The sequence below is a fragment of the Salvelinus fontinalis genome, chromosome 21, assembly GCF_029448725.1.
Source record: "Salvelinus fontinalis isolate EN_2023a chromosome 21, ASM2944872v1, whole genome shotgun sequence".
In the NCBI taxonomy this organism is placed as follows: domain Eukaryota; kingdom Metazoa; phylum Chordata; class Actinopteri; order Salmoniformes; family Salmonidae; genus Salvelinus; species Salvelinus fontinalis.
The window spans coordinates 37449491-37468757 of NC_074685.1; the positions used below are offsets into that span (position 1 = coordinate 37449491).

At 45.3% G+C, this 19267-nt stretch overlaps 1 pseudogene; it reads right to left on the bottom strand.

Moving 5' to 3' along the window:
- Positions 1-689: 689 nt before the first annotated feature.
- LOC129818276 (ribosome-recycling factor, mitochondrial-like) overlaps positions 690-19267 on the bottom strand; it is a 31832-nt pseudogene continuing 13254 nt past the window's right edge.

The window sequence follows — 19267 nt, forward strand, 5'->3', positions numbered from 1 at the left end:
ACCAGGCAGGCCAAACGCCATCCCACCAAAACAGGCTTAAATTTCAGGCAGTCTTTTCAAACCTCTGCCAATAACAGCTGGTTTTTCCCTCCCCACGCAGACCACTCCCAGGCAGTCCTCGTAAAATTCTTGCTTGAGAAATTGCTCATCAGCCATTTTTTCCCCTTTTTGACTGTTTTAATTGAAAACCATCACTTTAAGGTTACCCAGAAATTATTTGATATTGAGATAAAAAATGGCTGCGTTGGACCTTTAACTGAATCACTGCTACTTGAACTGCCTTTGCTCGTATTCTACAGATTATATGACGCTTCGTTTCCACCTACTGGATAAAAGACCACATTACAACCAACTGTTAGTTTTAATACTACACTTCATCCTTAAAACAGATAAAATACCTTCCCTCTTTGTAACTTTAATAATTTGGGTAATACCACCAATGCAGGTTTGTCCTAATGAAATGCATTCAGTCCATTCAGTAATGTTGGCAATCAATATATCAGAAAAAGCTCAATAAGTGACTCTGGCTAAAGAATCCTGGTGTGTCTGCTGATCAAACACATTACATGATCGAAATGCTTCCCAATGTAACACTTTATAAACATATCGATGATTCTCAGGGCGAGTTACTAGACAGAAGCTAACATGTGCAGGGTCTTCCCTGCAGAGTAGACAGGAGTGGACTCGTGTCAGTCGTCTTCACCGCAGAGCTTCTCCATGGCTTCCCACTGAGGGATCAAGAAGATGTTCACATGGGCAGGGTTATATGATGACTGACTATAATGTATAGTCACAGATCCTATTTTTAAAAAGGACTTACTGATCCAGACCCGAGTACCACGCCTGGGAAATGGTCCATTAACGCAGCAAGGGAAATAGAGTAATTCTGATGGCATCGGTGTGAAACAGCACCTCATATAACAGCATGTCTCATATTCCAGAGCGAGAGAGGTAGTACTTCTCAGGCACTAGCATGCATTGGCTTGCACTGATATAGCTGCTTACCCACGCTACTTGGAGGCATGAGCAGGCTTGGGGCATCAGCAGGTGGGACTGGGAGGTGACGTGAGCAGCATTGCTTAGCAGAGAGCATCCTGTAGGTACCTCCTCCCACTGGAGGTGGGGTTGGCAAATCACTCAGGCAGGGGGCGGAGTTAATCAGCATCTCCTTCACAGATGATTTTCAGAGCGTTAACAAACTCAGCAAAAAAATAAACGTCCTCTCACTGTCAACTGTGTTGATTTTCAGCAAACTTAACATGAGTAAATATTTGTATTAACATAAGATTCAACAACTGAGACAAACTGAACAAGTTCCACAGACATCTGACTAGCAGAAATGGAATAATGTGTCCCTGAACAAAGGAGGGGGGGTCAAAATCAAAAGTCAGTATCTGGTGTGGCCACCAGCTGCATTAAGTACTGTGTTCCACTTGCAGTTCCACCAGGGCACCTGCAAGTTCCTGGACATTTCTGTGGAGGGGGGTGGGGGGGCCCTAGCCCTCACCCTCCGATCCAACAGGTCCCAGACGTGACATTGAGATCCGGGCTCGTCGCTGGCAGAACACTGACATTCCTGTCTTGCAGGAAATCACGCACAGAACGAGCAGTATGGCATTGTCATGCTGGAGGGTCATGTCAGGATGAGCCTGCAGGAAGGGTACCACATGAGGATGTCTTCCCTGTAACAGCGTTGAGATTGCCTGCAATGACAACAAGCGCGGTCCGATGACTGACACACCACCCCAGACCATGACGTACCCTCCACCTCCAAATTGATTGGGGTGATAACCTTACCAGTGATAAGGTTGCTTGTGCTTCTACACCTGCATTGCTTGCTGTTTGGGGTTTTAGGCTGGGTTTCTGTACAGCACTTCGAGATATTAGCTGATGTACAAAGGGCTATATAAAATAAACTTGCTTTGATTTGATTTGTGGCAAAAGCAAACACCGCCAGAAAACTGCATGATCGCCGGTTCAAATCCCAGGTCTGACAGGCATATCTGATGGGAAGTACGTCTCTTAAATGTGCCCTTGAGCCAGGCACTTGACCTCTGTCCACAATCTCTTTTGGTGTGACCTCTGAACTCTCCATGTCCGTTTTCTCCTCCTGGTTCTTACAGCACAGGGAGTGCAGCAGCACCACACAGACACACAGGTAAACAGCCACCACAATCTACACCACCACCCCAAACAGCACGAAGGACGACAGGTTACCGTCCACGGTCCATCACACTCACCAACCCATAGGTGTGGAGAGGGAGAGAGATAAGGGAGAGAGAGGGTGATAAAATAATGTATATGTTTAAAGATAATGATTCAATAATTCCACTCTGAAACCGTATAATTGTATGACATTTATTAGAATCATAAAACTATAATCTGATGATGGGTGTAGTTTTAGTCCGAATTAGAACAAGGACCTTTTGTTCCTTTTTAGTATGTAAGCAGGGCGCAAGTGTGAAACAAATGATAAGAGGAGCTATCGACAGACAAGCTGGACCACTGTGTTCCTTACAGGACATTCTGTCTCCACCCGTGGAGGGGAGAAACTGTTAGGCTTGCAGAAAAGTATGAAACATGTTGCAGATTAAACAATGTATCTGTGTAGTGGAAAAACACCGAATGTCTGAGGAAGGCGTAGTTTAAGATTTGAACTTGTTTGTGTGTGTTATAAAGACTGTGTTTGCATTCTTGACTTTAGAACGTTCTCGTGAATAAACTGTACTAACCTTTATGCATAAACTGAGTCGTTGCCTAATTATTATTAAACCCATGGTCTAACAAACCTCGGGGATTGGCCAAAGCTATTGATTGTTAGTTATTATCATTGGGATTGAACATTCTCGTGACAGAGAGAAAGAAAGAGAGGGATATGGTGAGATAGAAGCCCTGTTGACCTTACAAATGGACAGACAGTGCGTAGACCTTAGTGACCAAAAGGAGGAGGACAGAATAAGTACTGCAATAGTATTGAATGGCGCCGCATCACACCAATTGGTTCGTATTCATGTGTACATAATGAACCCCTGCTTATCTGTTCAACCCAGACTAAATATAGAAACAAACTATGTACAACCTGTCACCCACGCCATATTATGGAATAATAAAGTGCAGCAAAGGTAGGGACTGACAGACTCAGTCTCTGTCTCCCTATGTTGGCTTAATAAAGAATAACAATTGTTTCTAGTTCCCCATGACAGTATTGAGGCTGAAGATTGTGTGTGTGTGATCTGAACACGGACTCAATATCTTAACTTCAGATTGGTCATTTGCGAACCCAGCAGATGATAACACAATATGGAGGGCAGTAAAGTTACATTATAATCTCTGGGGTAAGGAGGACTGTGGGTAAAGGAAAGGGAAAGGGTGGGATACCTAGTCAGTTGTACAACTGAATGCCTTCAACTGAAATGTGTCTTCCGCATTTATCCCAACGTATAACCATAGAAAATGATATAGAGTTGTCCTCTCAAAACCCAGTCCATTTTTTCACCACTTCTACACTCAAAATGCAATTTTCCTCTCAGGAAGAGCTTTTTATCACGCTATTTTTTGAAGTCACCATTTGTCTATATTCTAATCTTGAACACTTGTAGAGAGAGATTGGATCTTGGCTCTTGAGAGTGTGAGGTTGAAGGAGTGGTTTTCTGTGACTGTGAGTCAGAAGAGAACAGAGAGTTTCATCACAGATGATTCTAGAACACTGCGGTTTAGTGTTCCATTAGAGAGAGAGAGAGAGAGACCTCTCAACACGGCTGAAGGAGCACTGAGCTGAGCTCCTCAACTCTATTTATTCTATGTATCCTATTATTTAAGCCTATTTTATTTATTTCTGCATTAGTCTCTCGTGTCCACTGTTATTTTAATATTTTAATTTCTCGCTTATTGTTTTCCTTGTCTATATTAAATGTATATTTTTATAGAAAACATTTTGCGTTTTTTTTCTCCCCTGCCTTCGCACTTTGAAATGCATTCTCTTACTATGTAAATAAAGTTTGATTAATTGATTGTCAGAAGTTCATGTAGCATAAAGACTTTACAGTCCATTATAGGCCTCCAGTCCGTCCATACAGGCCTAATCAGTCACAGACAATCAGATAAGACTAATTCCTTAACTTAAATAACAATAGCATAACCACAGCAGGAGTTACATCTCTCTTCCTGGACTCAGCAGCAACGATTACAAAAAATAATAGCTTTTTGTAACAAGATACATGGGAAAACATTATTCTAAACCCCCATCTCTGTGTGGAAATCAGATTGTTAGTTCATGTACTGCCACAAGGTGGTGCCCTCTCCTCTCCGCATAAACACATTCACACTGGTGTCGTGAGGATGTGGACTCAGAGTTACTATGGAAACCATGCCTTAATAAACTAAGTTGGTGAATGAAAAACAAAAATAAAGAGAGATTGATAAGAAAAATTATGTGTTCACTTTGGGCATCAGATTAATTAATGCTCTGATTTAGTTTGAAGCCTGTATCCAGCTTGCAGAGTCCATGGCATGCAGGCAAGCTTCTTCTAATACCTGGGAAAATTCTACCTGTACAGGTGTGTGTGAGAGCGAGAGAGAGAGAGAGGGGGGGGGGGGGGGCAGAGAGAGAGAGGAGACAGAGGGAGCGTGACAAAGAGAAACAGTAACAGAGAAATTTTTGTCTTAGACTCTTCATCTGCAAAGGACCTTTTGATTAAAAATAAACCAACAAAAACATCTTCTATGGTCGACATCAACACATGTTCTGCAGCTTTCAGCCTTCTGATCTTTCCTGTTTGCGTTTGACTTTTCGCATGTGAACTGAGAAATAAATGACATGCTCCAAACCATTCTTTCGCAAACCTGTGCCATAAATACTTTTAGACCAGCCTGAGCCAAGCTCCTCCTGTCTTAAGAGAAATGCTACTTCCTCTGGAACTAGAATACCAAATGTCTGATCCCCCCCCCCACAAATGACAGTTAAACCCATCACATAGGACTTCCTCCTATGCGTTAGGCCCCTCATCCTTCTGCAATATCAACCCAGAGACCAAAAAGACTATGGCTGTGTCCCAAATGGTATCATTCTCCCTACATATGGGGAGTATATGGGCCCTGGTCAAAAGTAGTGCACTATATAGGGGATAGGGTGTCATTTGGGACGCCGACTATCTGGTCATTAATATTCCAAAGGAAAGGGGGAAAGCATCAGGAACCAATTATTCAATAACGCTTTCCCCTCCTCTTACCTCCTTGGATGTCTCCCAAATGGTACCCTATTCCCTATATAGTGCACTACTTTTGACCAGAGTCCACCTTTGCATTATATTGGGAATAAGGGTGCCATTTGGGATACATGGGTTGTATTCTAAATGAGAGGGACAGCGCGTAGGCAGACCTGTGTCGGTCGGGGTACACCTCAGTTTGGGCTCTTACCCGTTGCCATGGAGCTGTGATGTGGCCTTGCAGGTTCAGAGTCAGATTAGGGGTCCGGTATCACTACACCACCACCAGTCAGACTTGGGTTGAAATACTATTCGAAATACTTTCAAATACTTTATGTGTGCTTGGTTGAGCTTGTCTGTTGCAGTGGAACCAAAACGAAAGACCCAACAGTCCCCAAACCCGGTCACTCCAGACAGGTTAAAGCAAACAGACAAAGTATTTGAAAGATTTCAAACACTATTTGAAACCAGGTCTGATCACTACACCACCACTATAGCACCAGCACCGCTAACCAACTGACTGAGGTAATTGAGATCAGATGGGCCATTGAGGCGAGGCGGCCGGGTGAGGAGGCAACCTGGGCTAGGCAGAGTAACCTGGAAGCATTTATTTTATGGAAAAGATGTTTAGTTAAGTGCAGTGCTGAGGCTAATGAGTCTGGGCCTGGCCGGGCCTGGCGGCTGTGATGAATATGATCGGTGAAAGCTCTGAACGCTGGTTCTTGAGTCCTTCCTTCCTCCCGGATCGGGTTTCAGATTAACAGACTTCCTGTCCAATCCGTGGCATTTGGAAAGCAAATGATCACCTCTTTTTTATGAGGGGAATTATCATGTATTAGTCTAGTTCAGGATATCTCAGAGGATATCTCAGGACCGGTTAGAGTTTAAGGGGCCTAAAGATTGGAGTCACGTTTCGGACTATGTGTGTGTGTGTGTGTGTGTGTGTGTGTGTGTGTGTGTGTGTGTGTGTGTGTGTGTGTGTGTGTGTGTGTGTGTGTGTGTGTGTGTGTGTGTGTGTGTGTGTGTGTGTGTGTGTGTGTGTGTGTGTGTGTGTGTGTGTGTGTGTGTGTGTGTGTGTGTGTGTGTGCCAAGGCATTTTTCAAAGAGCTTTTGGGATGTTCAAGCTTGTGACCTCCAGAGTCACCAACAAAAGTAAGAAACATAGACACTGACATGAGCATCGTCCCCAGTAGACCGTTCTCGTTTAAAAGTACCTATCAGTACAAGTTACTGTTGTAATTAACAGGTATCACCTGTTTGCAAGTCGGTGTTAAAAATGGCAACACAGTCCGGAAAAACGGCAAGTACAATCTCAAATCACCACACAGGCTCTTGCACCATTCATCATGTTGACACGTTGAGAGCACCAACAGCCACGACATGCCTTGCAAGTCTGATGAGTTCATACAGTAAAGGGACACGGGTCTTTCTCAAGGTAATTTACACGGTCGAAGAAGATGAGGATTATAGAGATGCTCAACGCAACAATAGGTCTTGCGGCAGTCCAACTCCATTACGCTTGAGCCCCGTGAACAACGAGGATGCAGTCAATCGCTTTGCTTTGCTTTCCTCAACTGGTGAAGCCTTCATATGGGTAAGGTATAAGCTTTGTAGGCTATATACGTTTCTGAGAGTGGGGGACTTACATGAGCACCTTCACATACTTTCAAATATAGGCACAGCCATCTTCTTATGAATGTATTACAGTCTATACTTGCAGTAGGGGGTTATGAGTCATATGCAGATTAGAATAGGAACACAGAACACTGTGTCATTTATGATACCCCGGCCCCATCACACCCTCCTCCCCCCCACCACCACCATCCCATTTCCTCTCTCTCCTCTTTGCCGCTCCGCTCCGAGGCCCTTGATTACAGTGTTCCCAGGGGACGAGTTCAACTCCTCAGAGATAGGAACCGTCGAGGGTACCAGTCACTTAAGATCAAGACGGGGGGAGGAAATCGCAGCGAACATAAAGCTAAATATATAATTCCTCCTGTGCCGGTAATCACGACGTCCAGGCGATTTGGAATGACATTTTAACCACTTCAGACTAAAGCAACGCTCTACTCGAGAGACAGGCGCACGGGCAGCCGGGCCCGTGGCGAGGCGTGCACTGACCCACCCAGGGGTATGACCCCACCCCCCAAACGAGTGCACGTTCCGCCCGTGACGCTGAAATGGCTCACAGGCCAGGTCAATTCAGTCAGATGTCAGACAAGAGGAAAGGAAGGAAGCACTTTCTCTCCCCAGTATTAGTTACCTGAGGATTAAGATCCTCCACCTCCTGCTAATGGTGTTTCAAATATGCAACCACAATTTCCCCACTATAATAGACCTATTCTTGAGATGTTCAAATGGCTTTTAAGGGCCTACATTAGACCCATGCTTACAGCACAGCATCTTACAGGATCAAAACCTCTGCATTAATGCATATCATTCATCCTACATGCGCATTTGACCATATGACCCCAAAGTCACACATTCCTAGACCTCACATGATATTCCATTAGTCCTGAACCATATGCATAGCAGGCCATCAAGATTGTAGCCTACCAAAGTAGGCCCGCAAGGGCAATCGTTCTTATCTGAGAACCGACTTAATTGTATTTCAAACAATGCCACCAAATATGAATAATGGATCAGCAACTGTGCAGAGCCTATTCTTTTCTCTCTCTGCCTAGCTCATGAGACAAGGGTCTCTCTCTGCCCACCCTCCAATTTTGCCCCCTCCCTCCTAACAGCTTTCTGAACATCAAATCTGAGTTAATTTCCAGTCTGATTTACATATGCAGCGAATATGCCCCTATGGCACAAACTACCTGTCTGCAAGTCTTTCCCATCACACCAGAAGTGCATTTTCTACATCCTCGCTGATTGGATTCTTGATGAGATCGTCAGGTGGCTCGCGCACTTCACATGGCGAAGACGCGATGGGCGTACGGGTTGCCAATTCTGAGGCCACTGAAGTGCTTCACGGCTCTCTACATCTCACTCTCTCGCTCTCTCGAAACACTCATAACCACCGTTCTGAACATGGGCTGGGTGTTGGGTGTGTAATCAGAGCAGTACTGGCAGGGAGGTATGATAGCCTGCTTCATGCCTGCACAACCCCTCCGCCAGGCTCCAATGAAGTACTCTCTTACTCTCACCAAATCTAACCGGCATATCAATGTTACACCATAGTCACAAGACTCCAGAAATGAATAATTAAATCATGCATAATCTGCACGCAAAGTAAAGTAGGAAGACGAGCCCCCTGGGAGAGAGAGAGACTTCCTTACTCTTGCTCAGATAACTAGGGAGGAACTGTAACATACAGTATCTCTGTTTACAAGGACTGACTGCAGTTACCTCTCCTCTTACTTTATCCTCTCAACCAGCCGCTGGTTTATCTAAGGGGGGTACACTAGTCTAACACTATCAATTCTAATAGTGAGTGTTAATTTAGACAAAAGGCACAACAACAAAAAAACATTTCCTCTCTCCTCACCGTTCCCCGACGGCCCTCTCCATTCCGTGGCAGCAGCAGTAAACAGTGCTGTGAGCTGAGGACCAGTAATTCAGTTGATAAACGTCAACTGAAATGAAGCTATCAGCTGAAAGCAATTTCCAGGGCTGCGTTCGGTGCCAGGGATTTGAGATTTTCACTCCTCCATCGATCATGAGCCTCTGCTTTGGGCCAAGATACACAATGCCCCCAAATTGCTGACATGTGGACCCAGAATCAATGCCATTTCCCTCCTGTCTGGGCTCTCCTCCTCTAAACCGTTGTTTATCCAATGACCCTCGTCTGTTTTGCCCATTAAAGGCCAAACTAACGTCTCAGGGTGTGCGTGTGTGTGTGTGTGTGTGTGTGTGTGTGTGTGTGTGTGTGTGTGTGTGTGTGTGTGTGTGTGTGTGTGTGTGTGTGTGTGTGTGTGTGTGTGTGTGTGTGTGTGTGTGTGTGTGTGTGTGTGTGTGTGTGTGTGTGTGTGTGTGTGTGTGTGTGTGCAGCGTCTCATGCTGTGTTAATGTGTGTGTGTGTGTGTGTGTGTATTGTCTCAGGGTGTGTGTGTAGCGTCTCAGGGTGTGTGCGTGCGTGCGTGCGTGCGTGCGTGCGTGCGTGCGTGCGTGCGTGCGGTGTCTCAGGGTAGGGCCAAGCATACCACCCTATTATAGACGGATGGATGAAAGACCATAGAGGTGTGGTGCGGTATAATTCTGGCTTAGTACACAGGAAGAATGTAGACAATTATCACTCTAACTAACGAAGGAGATCTAACATCCTACTCACATGAAAGGCAAGAGAAGAAGAAAACACAGAACAGAGTTGATGTACAAAGCAGTGTTTTGATTAAAAGGGTGTCCATAAATACTGGTGGGTGCCCACTTTCTTGTGTTTACATTTGGTAGCTGTAGGATTACTCCTCGACAAACTGACAGAACGAATCAGTGAGTTTGGAGTTAAAGGGAAAGTTGAGCAATTTAGATATGTTTCCTTTCCTTGATATTTGTTTCCTTACCTTGAAATATCAGCATTTGTTTGCAGTGGCTAGTTTAACAAAACCAAACTGTGGATTGCCTTGTCCATAGACTGCTTTTCAAGGTAAAGAAAGAAATATCTAAATATGTAAAATCACTGAACTATCCCTTTAACGCTGAACCTGGAACAAATGTTGGCACCACGTTAATATCTCTATTCTTCCTGTCCTCTGGGAGACTGTCTCGGTGTCTCAGGCCAGGAAATTCACACAGTTTACAGTGAGTGTGGTGCTTTTTACATAAACACAGCTCTCTGTGGCCTCAGTTTGATTAGGAGGCTCCCAGATGCCATTAAAAGTCCATTTCTCCCCCTCTGTGTTTGTTTTAAGACGAGAGCGACAGAGAAACCCAGCAGCCACTGTCGTGCAATGCCAACTTCTGTTTACGCATGAGTGGAACACGCAAACAACCCTAGAGGTAGCGCCAACCGAACCTACAGTACAGTACAGTATGTGCTCTCCCTCAATTCTCCATCATTAAACATACACGTTTGGCTTTTGTTGATGATTCGGTATCGTGTTCAGTATCGTGTTCAGTATCGTGTTCAGTATCGTGTTCAGTATCGTGTTCAGTTATATTTGCAGGAGGAACCATTGCAAACATGATTGTATCAAAAATAGAGGTGTGGTAATTTTAGTAATGTCACCCTTGGTTTTGGTGGCCAGCTGCTTGTCTATATCCGCTGCAAAAGCCGTTTGCCATTTTGCAGAGAGTGGAGAAGAGAGAGTGGAGAAGAGGAGAGAAAACACTTAATAGACAACTACTACTATTGGTATTATTATACAAATACTGTGAAATTATAGAAAGGATTAATCTGAACCTTTGTAACTACTGATTGTAATTCTGTCCTCTGACTGGACAGGAATCCCTGTCTCAGTACTTGTTTCTCCACCAATTGGATGGTGTCCTCTGATATGGTCTCACCCTCCTCAGAGACTCCTTGGACTTGTTACTGAACTGCTTAACCCTGTTCTCCATGTGCTCACGCGTCACCCTGTAGGGACGGATGGACAAACGTGCGTATGTACACACACACACACACACACACACACACACACACACACACACACACACACACACACAAGGGGCAACACACACACACACGGTTTAAAATGCCTGCAATGAGTTATGCAGATTTTCCTCCTCTATCTCCATTAATGCCCAACTCATTTAATTCCAAAAAACAAATACCTTTAGTTTCTGTGCCACTTGAAAAATAGTTTTCAAGGTCGCAGTGCAGTCAACAACTTTGTTTTTGGTTTGCTTTGCTGCCTGGTGATAACGGTTTATTTTCCTTAATTGGCATTTTTGCCTGGGACTATTTGCAAACAATCCAAAAGTGGAGTCTATTTACTGCAAACAATAATGCGTAATTACTGAGTCTGGGCCAAATCAAGCCGCTCGCTCTCTTTGGAAATGCAAATGTGGGTTGCGTGCCGACACTGATTGAAGAGGAAGAAGGCGTCCGTCCGTCCCACTATCCCGCGCTGCCAGACAAGCACCTGCTGTTGCTGGGGCTCCGCTTACTTAATAATCACACATATTTTGTGGTTTAGCGAGTGACGGCAGCACGTCAAAGGTCCTTGTGTTCTAAATGGCACCCTATTCGCTATATAGTGCACCACTTTTGACCAGGGCCCGTAGGGAATAGGGTGCCATTTGGGACACAAGCAAGTTATTGGATTTGGCAGGGAGCTGAGCTGGACAGAGGACTTTTGACTAAGGTTGGTGTTTTCTAACTGCTACAGTCGGGCGAATGAGTTAAACGAATATGTCAGAAACACCTAGAAACACACAGACATGTTCGCGCATTTCTCTAATGTGGCATTTTAAAAGGAGACAGTAGGTCAGGTAAGGGACTGACAGGAGAAATAATAAAACGGGAGGGGGGAAAGTATGAGAGGAGGAAATGCAGAAAGATGGACGGGGAGAAATGGTAGAATGAGGAAAGTGAGGAAAGATGGTGAATATTGAGAGTGAGAGAGAAGGGAGAGTGAGAGAGAGAGAGAGAGAGAGAGAGAGAGAGAGAGAGAGATAGAGGGGGGAGAAAGAGAATAGAGAGAGATAAAGAGAGTGAGAGGAGAGTGACAGAGTGAGAGGAGAGAGTGACAGAGCGAGAGAGAGAGAGACCCCACAAACAGACCCCACAGGACAGCAACACAATTAGACACAAACAAATCATGAGAAAAAACAAAAGATAATTACATGACACATTGGAAAGAATTTACAAAATAACAGAGCAAACTTGAATGCTATTCGGCCCTAAACAGAGAGTGCACAGTGGCAGAATAGCTGAACACTGTGACTGACCCAAAATTAAAGCCTTACCTAGTGGTTAGAGCGTTGGGTCAGTAACCAAAAGGTTGCTAGATTGAATCCCCGAGCTGACAAGGTAAAAACATTTCGTTCTGCCCCTGAACAAGGCAGTTAACCGTCATTTAAAATAAGAATTTGTTCTTAACTGGCTTGCCTAGTTAAATAAAAGGTTACTATGTACAGACTCAGTGAGCATAGCCTTAGGCGGACCTGGCTCTCAAGAGAAGACAGGCTATGTGCACACTGCCCACAAAATGAGGTGGAAACTGAGCTGCACTTCCTAACCTCCTGCCAAATGTATGACCATATTAGAGACACATATTTCCCTCAGATTACACAGACCCACAAAACCCAATTTTGATAAACTCCCACATCTATTGGGTGAAATACCAGTGTCATCACAGCAGCAATATTTGTGACCTGTTGCCACAAGAAAAGGGCAACCAGTGAAGAACAAACACCATTGTAAATACAACCCATATTTATGTTTATTTATTTTCCCTTTTGTACTTTAACTATTTGCACATATAACATTTAAAATTATTTTGGGAGTGTAATGTTTACTTTAAAAATATATTTTACTGTTTATTTCACTTTCTTTGGCAATGTAAACATGCGTTTCCCATGTCAATAAAGCCTATTCAATTGGAATTAGAGAGAGAGAGAGAGAGAGAGAGAGAGAGAAGTAGAGAGAGAGAGAGAGAGAGAGAGAGAGAGAGAGAGAGAGAGGAGAGAGGATGAGAGAGAGAGAGAGAGAGGAGGGAGAGGGAGAGAGAGAGAGAGAGAGAGAGAGAGAGAGGAGAGAGAGAGAGAGAGAGAGATGAGTGAGGGAGAGAGAGAGAGAGAGAGAGAGAGAGAGAGAGAGAGAGAGAGAGAGAGAGAGAGAGAGAGAGAGAGAGAGAGAGAGAGAGAGAGAGAGAGAGAGAGAGAGAGAGAGAGAGAGAGAGAGAGACTCTAAAGGACTGGCTCACTTACTTGGGAATAGGCACCCTGATGATGGTTCTGTCCACCTCAGGGTTGAGTTTCATGCTGCTCTCACGCAGGGCGCGGGTGGCAGCAGCCATGGCCTGAGGACACATCAAACACACATTAAGACCTAGACCTAATAACTTCCAGCTGGGGCTTGGACTGGGGCTGGAGCTACACTACCTGCAGACAGACTCCCAACCACCCAGCCAGGTCCCAGCCCCTATCCATTCACCAGGTCCCAGCCCCTATCCATTCACCAGGTCCCAGCCCCTATCCATTCACCAGTCCCAGCCCCTATCCATTCACCAGTCCCAGCCCCTATCCATTCACCAGGTCCCAGCCCCTATCCATTCACCAGTCCCAGCACCTATCCATTCACCAGGTCCCAGCCCCTATCCATTCACCAGGTCCCAGCCCCTATCCATTCACCAGTCCCAGCCCCTATCCATTCACCAGTCCCAGCCCCTATCCATTCACCAGGTCCCAGCCCCTATCCATTCACCAGTCCCAGCCCCTATCCATTCACCAGGTCCCAGCCCCTATCCATTCACCAGGTCCCAGCCCCTATCCATTCACCAGGTCCCAGCCCCTATCCATTCACCAGGTCCCAGCCCCTATCCATTCACCAGGTCCCAGCCCCTATCCATTCACCAGTCCCAGCCCCTATCCATTCACCAGTCCCAGCCCCTATCCATTCACCAGGTCCCAGCCCCTATCCATTCACCAGTCCCAGCCCCTATCCATTCACCAGTCCCAGCCCCTATCCATTCACCAGGTCCCAGCCCCTATCCATTCACCAGGTCCCAGCCCCTATCCATTCACCAGTCCCAGCCCCTATCCATTCACAAGTCCCAGCCCCTATCCATTCACCAGTCCCAGCCCCTATCCATTCACCAGTCCCAGCCCCTATCCATTCACCAGTCCCAGCCCCTATCCATTCACCACTCCCAGCCCCTATCCATTCACCAGGTCCCAGCCCCTATCCATTCACCAGGTCCCAGCCCCTATCCATTCACCAGGTCCCAGCCCCTATCCATTCACCAGGTCCCAGCCCCTATCCATTCACCAGTCCCAGCCCCTATCCATTCACCAGGTCCCAGCCCCTATCCATTCACCAGTCCCAGCCCCTATCCATTCACCAGTCCCAGCCCCTATCCATTCACCAGTCCCAGCCCCTATCCATTCACCAGTTCCAGCCCCTATCCAATGTACGAGTCTGTGAAAAAAATATGTATTTCTTGGGAAACAATAAATCGAATCTAATTCAATATAATGCACCCACCCTCAAGACACCCACCCCGCCCCTATCAACCCACCCCAGGCCCCCACCCTTAGACTGCCTTGGCCTTTCTCCTGCCCATAGGAGCACCAGGAAGCAGACCTTGGCTGTCCCTGGTCAGGTTGGCTTTGATACATGGCGAGCTGGGTGAACTGTGTAGCATCTCCCCACAGAGCAGCTCTGGAGTGTGTGTCTGTGTGTGTGTGTGTGTGTGTGTGTGGGGGGGGGGTTCAGCCCTGGCCGTGGCAGGAGAAGCACATGCGGTGTGGAAGTGCCGCGGGGCGCTGTCAGAACCAAGTCCTCTGGGAACGGGCTGAGGGGTTGCAGTGCAGGGCAATGACCTCTGGTAACCTCTACGGGATGGGAGGAGTGGGACGGGGCAGGGTGGCTGTGTGTGTGTGTGTGTGTGTGTGTGTGTGTGTGTGTGTGTGTGTGTGTGTGTGTGTGTGTGTGTGTGTGTGTGTGTGTGTGTGTGTGTGTGTGTGTGTGTGTGTGTGTGTGTGTGTGTGTGTGCGTGTTTTTGAATAACTGGGGGAGTCCTGGCTTGGCCAGATACCCACAATGCATTAGACTAGAGGATATGTCTGTGTAACATATTAGAACTCTAATGGTGGTTGGACTCCAAAAGGCAATTAAAGAAAATGCTGTAATCTGGATATGTGATTTGTCTGTGTCTGCGAGTTGTGGGAGAGGTGCCTGAGAGAGAGAGGCAGAGACGAGACAGACTGAGGCCTGTGGAGACTCCAGAATGTGTTCTATTTAATTCTATGATATGGAAGCCTGTTCAGACACATCTTCAAAACAGGCCGTGTGGGGACAACATGCTAAGACTGAACACACTATTGTTCAATTGTTCAGGTACCCATCACCAGTGGTGGAAACAGTACGCAATTGTCATACTTAAGTGACTCAAGTAAAAGTGAAAGTCACCCAGTAAAATACTACTTGAGTATTAAAAGTGAAAGTCACCCAGTAAAATACTACTTGAGTAAAAGTATAAGAGTATTTTGTTTTAAATATACTGAAGTATCAAAAGTAAATGTCATTGCTAAAATATACTTAAGTATCAAAGTAAAAGTATAAATAATTTCAAATTCCTTTTATTGAGCAAACCAGATGGCACCATTTTCCTGTTTTTTAATTTGACAGATAACAAAGGGCACTCTTCAAAACTCAGACATAATTTACAAACGAAGCATTTGTGTTTAGTGAGTTCGCCAGATTAGAGGCAGTAGGGATGACTAGGGATGTTCTCTTTATAAGTGTGTGAATTGGACAATTCCCCTGTCCTGCTAAGCATTCAAAATGTAACAAGTACTTTTGGGTGTCAGGTAAATTGTATGGAGTAAAACGAATATTATTTTCTTTAGGAATGTAGTGAAGTAAAAGTAAAATTTGTCAAAAATATAAATAGTAAAGTAAAGTACAGATACCCCCAAAAACGACTTAAGTAGTACTTTAAAGTATTTTTACTTAAGTACTTTATACCATTGCCCATCACAACATTACCAGATAGATCCCAGCACCAGATAGAAATCTCCTTCCATCCCCTCGCATCCCCGCCCACCAGCAGCCCCTTAACCTCCCATTACCTAACAGTCTAACAGCCCTGCTAAGCCAACACAGAGGTGACTGTACAGCACCCAAAGCAAATAGGATTATAATTATTCACATCCATTACCCACGTTCCTAACGAGAGGCCATTGTTTTCCAGTCATTCATTACAAGGTCCAGTACTGCATTAACTGCAGTACAGTGTTACTGCAAACCCCCAGTGCCTGTTGTGCAGTGGCAATGGCAGCATGAATTAAACCACTTGAATTTTGGGGGAAGAAGGGAAGGGGAGGAAAAAGGCTGTGTGTGTGTATGTCTTAATGTGTGTGTGTGGTATCCTCCACATCATTAACAAGGTGTTTCTTTAGCTCTGTTCGTTCCTTTCGGCTGGGCTGTGGCTGTGTTTAATCAGAAACCTCAGCGTTATCCCACTATTTTTTACATATTAACCAGAACACGCCTGGTGTTTACGGAGCTACCCAGAACAGAGCACAGCATTCCCCCAGATTTCCGTAACTGCTGGAGCTGTGGGGAAATAATGATGAATTCAATGCTGAGAACAATCAAACATAGGTATGGGCTGGATCTATCATTCTGGAGTTAAAGACAGGAACCAGAGATTAGGAGAGGCTGTTTAAAAAAAAAAAAAAAAAACATTTGAATTTAACATGCAAGGCAATAGGCCTTGTGAAATAATACATACAAATAAATCCTTTAATCTTGCTGCCAATTCTTTCCCCAGTGGTTTAGTCCAGAAAGTGGATGGGAGAAAAAAAAAAGAAGAAATTGATACCCCTGCTTTCACATCACACATTTGCACCCTTTTAACATTTGGTCTGAAGGAATTGTGATGTTGCAGCAGTAAAGTTTGTACATGTGTGATGGTACCAGTGGGTTTTTCGGCCCATTTGAATATATATCGTTTGGCGTTTCTGTCTGAACTTTCTCGCTCAGATATGGTGATATGTGTGCAACATAATGTGATATGGTGAATTTCCTCTATTGAACTGATTCAATGATAATGGTAACATGCGTATCATATATGCGCGATATGTGCGCAATATGCTTATCTATGTGTGTTTGTCACGGCCGGTGCTGGAAGAAGACCAAAGTGCAGCGTGGTAAGCGTACATATTCCTTTTATTTTAGATAATGACGCCAACAAAACAACAAACAACGAAAACAACCGTGACGCTTACAGGGCTAAGTGCCACTAACAAAGTTAACTACCCACACTGAAAGGAGGGAAAAAAGGGATACCTAAGTATGGTTCCCAATCAGAGACAACGGTAGACAGCTGTCCCTGATTGAGAACCATACCTGGCCAAAACATAGAAATTTTTATTTTATTTTTATTTTACCGTTATTTTACCAGGTAAGTTGACTGAGAACACGTTCTCATTTGCAGCAACGACCTGGGGAATAGTTACAGGGGAGAGGAGGGGGATGAATGAGCCAATTGTAAACTGGGGATTATTAGGTGACCATGATGGTTTGAGGGCCAGATTGGGAATTTAGCCAGGACACAGGGGTTAACACCCCTACTCTTACGATAAGTGCCATGGGATCTTTAGTGACCTCAGAGAGTCAGGACACCCGTTTAACGTCCCATCCGAAAGACGGCACCCTACACAGGGCAGTGTCCCCAATCACTGCCCTGGGGCATTGGGATATTTTTTAGACCAGAGGAAAGAGTGCCTCCTACTGGCCCTCCAACACCACTTCCAGCAGCATCTGGTCTCCCATCCAGGGACTGACCAGGACCAACCCTGCTTAGCTTCAGAAGCAAGCCAGCAGTGATAAAGAAACATAGAAAACAAAGCATAGAATGCCCACCTCAAATCACACCCTGACCAAACCAAATAGAGACATAAAAAGGCTCTCTAAGGTCAGGGCGTGACAGTGTTTCCAAATGAAGCACACATAATGAGGCATATCTGAAAGGTGTGATCCCTCAGGAACATTGTACATGATTAGAGGCTGCTGAGGGGAGGACGGCTCATAATAATGGCTGGAATGGAGTACAATGAATGGAATGGGTGAAAAAAACAAAAAAAACATGTTTTTGATACCATTCCATTAACTCCATTCCAGCCATTATTATGATCCGTTCTCCCCTCAGCAGTCTCCACTGTTGTACACCTATTGTGGCTGAGTGCTAGTGAGTTCCCGGGCTGAGCTCCTCAAGATGAAGCAGAACTGTGCTTCACTACTAAATGAATCTGAGTCAAAGCCAAAAAACATCCATCTCCCTTTAAAACTGATCCCAGCATCAGACGGGGACAACCCTCATTCATAACAACATAGGATGAAGGAGGGAGAGAAGAGAAGGAGGAGAGAGAGAGAAAAAGAGAGAAAGAAACAACACAGGGAAAGGAAAAGAGACGAATGAAGACAGGGAAATAGCGAGGGTTGTGCGTCTGCATGCGTGCGCGTGTGTGTCCGTGCCTGCGTGCGTTGTATGTGAACATGAAAAGTGTGTATGTGAGAGAGCATCACTTGGAGCAGTTAGTCCTCCTCCTTCGCAGAGGGTACAGCACGGTCACTTCCTGCTGATGACAGCTGACCACAAAATATTGGCCTTTGTTTCAATCGCTCTAGATCAAAGGGCTTCCCAGAACCATCGATCACTACGGCTGAACACAAGGCTGGAGAGAGAGAGCCCGACTCAGGTTTCAGATGGTGGAAGAGAAAGAGAGAAATAGAGAGAGAGAGAGAGAGAACGAGTGAGAGAGAGCGAGAGAGAGTGAGAGAGAGACGTGTTCATTTCACAGTGCGTTGCCATCAGCCCAGTGTGTTTCATACAGAGCAGAACCCTAACCCACCCAGCCAGCAGTGTGTGGGAAGCCAGTCATGTTGACCACGATGAGCTAAGCGGGTTTCATGGAGATCTGACCCAACTGGTTCAGGGGGAATTTGCCATCTGTCGTGTACACCATGATATGATCCAGAGCTCCTGAAAAACAAAGGACCAGAATAAAACATGAATTGAATATACCTCAATGATAAACCTAATTGATTTCCCAGAGGGGAAATTGGATGTCACCAGCAAATAACACAAGACATGCCCAAGCATATGACCAATATAAGCATTATCTAGGCCCGCCTAAACCCTCATTACCAAAAACAGCTTTGAGTACTCGATCCAAACCAACCTCCCCACAATTCAATTGGCAAAGTGTAAGCTGAGGCTTATGGTTGGGGTGAGGAACTGAGAAACAGCTTCCATCTCCACCCAATACCCTGCCCTGAACTTTAGTCACTGTTACTAGCCGGCTACCACCCGGTACTCTACCCTGAACCTTAGAGACTGCTACCTTATGTACACAGTCATTGAACACTGGTCACTTTAATAATGTTTATAAACTGTTTCACCCACTTTATATGTACACTGAGTGCACAAAACATTAGGAACACCGGC